General features: G+C 44.4%; 1 protein-coding gene across 1 annotated transcript in view; it reads right to left on the bottom strand.

Annotated features, from left to right (window-relative positions):
• Positions 1-4,009, bottom strand: part of Scn8a (sodium voltage-gated channel alpha subunit 8) — a 178,557-nt gene extending 174,548 nt beyond the window's left edge. The window contains exon 1 of the mRNA XM_048802751.1: positions 3,940-4,009. The gene's annotated coding sequence lies outside the window, so the exon portion shown is untranslated. The remainder of the gene's footprint in view (positions 1-3,939) is intronic.

Genomic DNA, 4,009 nt, shown 5'->3' with positions numbered 1-4,009 from the left:
CCCCCCCCCCTTCATTTCCTTCCCATTCCTGTGCAAACTATTTCTTCTTTAGGTTAAATCACTGGGCTCAACCTAATAGGCTGCCATACATTTCAGCAATCAATAAACCTAAAGGGTGAAAGTTCTATTTCCTTCCTTAAACCACCAGTATTTGAGCACAGCATTTTCTTCTAATCTGGTTCCTAGTACAATTCCTTGAGCATAGTAGGTACGAGTAAGACTGTATGTTGAATCACTAACTTAAAAAAAAAAAAAAAAAACCGTTTTACTCCTCTAGCTACTAAATTTAAGAGATGTCAAAGGAATCCAATTCTATAAGTATTCTTTCACAATAAATATGGATTTTCCAAAAAGTTAAAAAGGGCCAAGAAAAAGGTAAACTGAAATAAGACAATGTAGAGTTTAAGACCCTAAACAACTGACTAGTAGATGATGAATTTAAAAGCTTGAAAGGCTTGATTTAAAAATATTGGCATTCAGAGTATTTTTCAAATACTTCCTGCAAAAAAAAAAAAAATGAAATAAAAGACTGTAAAAACAAACACAGACAACTCTTGCTCAGGATGTTAAGACTAATGACTCTTTTCCTGTTTTTACATATATTAACTTTTTCTGCAGTATTATTTTTTAAGTGTGGTAAGTGGTTTCTCTCGCTAGATAAAATGGTTAACACTTTCCATACAGTGTGGATTTACTCTCCTTAGATATAATCCATAGAAATTAAGTATTCATTAATTCAAGCATGTGTCTTCTAGAACAACTTGTTACATAATACCAGCATATTAAAGATAATTATTTTTCTTTCCATTCATAGAATGTTTTTCTTGCTTTAAGTAGACACGTCCCTTTGTATTCTTTTCATGTAGTTACAGGTTTCTTGTATAAAGAATTTCATTAAGTCCCAATCTTTTCTTGGTAAGCACAAAAATGACATTTCCCCATAACCTAAACCTAATTTATATGTCTTTTGACTTGATTTATGTTAAATTTTCAGTGAGATTAAAGTACTTCAATCACACTGGAATCCACGTGGAATGGGCTATTTTTGTGGTAATAAGTTCCCTACCAATGAAAGTATTCAAAGCAGAAATCTCCTGTAAGAGGAATTCCTGGGTTAGGTGGAAGGGTGTACAAGCTTAATTTTATGGTCCTCTTCCCTTTCTATGAGTTTAAAATGAATTTTTGGATGAATAAACTTTGGTGATACAATGGATTACAGACCAGCTTATTGTGACCTGTCTCTTTTGCAGCTCATATTCAGATCAACCCAGGGAAGATGCCCTTCTGATCCTGATTAGCCTGGCAAGCTATCTAATTCTTTCTAGTGAAAACCAAATATCCATAATATTAACAGTGTCTTGCTATTTGAAATGACTGAAATGTACTGAATTAATGCAGTCAGCAGAGTGTCACTGTATGATTTACATATGGATCTGTGGCAGCCTGTAAAACACTGTCTCCATGAGGGACAGTTATGTGGGAGTAATAAAATGTGATAACTAGGCCTTCAACCTCAAATACAAACCCAGCTGCGCATACACATGCACATCCACAGGAAAGCCTGCTAAACGAAGGATATAAAGCAAAGAAAAATCCAAATCCTGACCAGCATGTGTGCTCTTCACTGCAGAACTGGTTGGGGAACTGTCCTTTCAGCACCACACCACCAAACCCTGGTACAAGCCTAAATAAAGGCAATCGGAAGCTGGAGCTCAAGAAAAATTTGTTAAGGGTCCTACAAGGAAGCAACTGTAGGGTTATGTGTGTTTAAGCAGGCTATATTCTCCTTAATTATTCTTTATCAGTTTAAAACAAAATCTTCCAAATATTTTGATAAAAGCTGACAAAGCCCCAAGTGAAAACCAAAAGCATATAAAGTCAGCCTCTCAAACTGAACCCAAGAAACCAATAAAACTAGCCTGTACCATCAAGAACTGCTTTGCAATACCTGTGACCAACCCTACTAAGAAACACAACGCATTTACATACACCCTGAATCAGATGTTCTGAGAACACAGAACATGCTTGCAGCCTTCTCCAGGGACAGCCTCAATTTCTAGGACAGAGAATGCTTGCTGAACACGGAACCATCACTACCACCCCCACCCCCCAACAAGCAATCAAATCCTCTTTCAGGGAGAACTGAAGGCCTTATAGGTCATGAGTTCCAAAGGAAAAAAAAAAAAAAAAAAACAACGCTGCAGTATTTCAAGAACCAGGTTACAGACAATGTGCTACAATGTAGCTTTTGTCATTTTAAATCTGAATTCCCCAAGATTCCTACCATCCTGGTACTAGGCTGTAATGTTGTCCAGCCATTTGCATTACACATCAAAAAAAATTTTTGAGGAAGGAAAAAAGCCCCCTCCCCCATATCTTCTAATGCACGTGGAGAAAAAGAAGTACAGAGAGACTGTGAGACAGTGAAAAACCTACCACACCCGAAATCTCTCTTGGAAAGCTAAAACATCCACCAGCCCTAACACACCACTAGCTCTCTAAAGGATCTCTCCAGGTTCAAACTTGAGAAAACAGTTATTTTTAAAAAGCACTCTCCCCTCTTTGCCCTCAAGGTCCTCACCCACACTTCCTGCTTCCATCCCTGCCTCTCTGGTGCCCACTGTGCATTTAAAGCGGCTTCTCTTGTGTAGCAGAGCTTGCTCCATGCTAATTATTACTCCCTCCCCCTGAATTCAGCCAGATGCAATGCAAAGTTTCTTCTACCCACCTCCCCCAAACAGATGACATTCATTTATCATGAACACTGATGTGAATCTTGGAATCTCCAGATATAAAATGTATTCCCCCATGCTTAAAAACTGCAGTGTAAGTGAGGAAAAGGGCACAGGGTGGAGTAGTTGGAAGCAATACATGGTTTAAAGAATCCTATTTATCAAGCTGAAAAATGATTCCCACTCCATGCCAACTCAAAGCTGGGTCCCCTAGAGGGGTCTAACAACCCTGGCCTACTCCCCCTCCCCCTGAAAAGTTAGCTGCCAAGTCTCCACCGGTGGTTGCTGCTGGCAATGGAGAGGCAATGGAGAGGATGGAGCTGAGCTCCCAGGAGAAATGCAGAGGCTCTGCGGTCCCCCAAGGTACCAACAGAGAAGTAGAGAGGAAGGGTCCAAGCTGTGCGATTTGGCAAACTGTCAGTCTTGGACCCTATGCTAACAAGAAGCCCAGAGTGCTGCTGGCGGTGGTAAGGGGGGGGGGGGAAGGGGAGCGAGGAGGAGAGGAACAAGCTCTGCATCGGGTGGCGTATGGATGGGGGAAGGGGGATATTCTGAAAGTGATGTACTCCCTAATGCAGAAATCCTAGCCTGCCGAGGAAGGTCCCGGGCGCCCCCAACACAGCCACAGAACACCCTGTTGGGAGGGGGACAGACACATCCGAGTAAAGGACAGGGGAAGTCCTAGCAACCCAAAGAACCCAGGAACACCTGGCTTCTGCAGTTGGTAGCAATCTGGAGCCTGATCAGGGACAAGGATGCAGTAAGACATGGGGGAGGGGGAAAGGCTAAGGGGCTGTTATAGGAAGATCCCGACAGTGCTGCCCTTCTCAGAGCAAGCCCGCTAGCGACCCGACTCTACCCCGGCTGGGGGAGGGGGGTGAACCACGGAAGGGACACCGAGGGCAACCCGTGTTCCCCAATGTAGACTAGAGAGACGAGGAGAGGAAGGTATCCGGGAGTGGGGCCGGTGGTCCTAGATTCTCCTAGGGGCCCCCAGTAAAACACGGTAGAAGGAAGCAAGACTTCCAAAACACCTGTCCAAAACAGGGAGGTCAGAAACTCGGTTCCACAGCCCCGCGAGCCCCGCCGCGCACTCTGCGGCAAAGCCCCTGACTGGAGAGGGGCGAGCCCGCTCAAGGGTCCCGAGGCGGAAAGGGGAGCCCGTGGCGAGGAGCAGCGCCAGGGCGGGGGCTCCGGGGCGACTTACGGCGGCAGCGACGGCGAGCGAGGCGGCGGTGGCCCTAGCGCGGGGCCCGGGAGGCGCTGCCGGACTGCAG

This window comes from Marmota marmota, unplaced genomic scaffold (genome assembly GCF_001458135.2).
Source record: "Marmota marmota marmota unplaced genomic scaffold, marMar, whole genome shotgun sequence".
In the NCBI taxonomy this organism is placed as follows: domain Eukaryota; kingdom Metazoa; phylum Chordata; class Mammalia; order Rodentia; family Sciuridae; genus Marmota; species Marmota marmota.
This window is presented reverse-complemented; position numbering and strand designations above follow the sequence as displayed.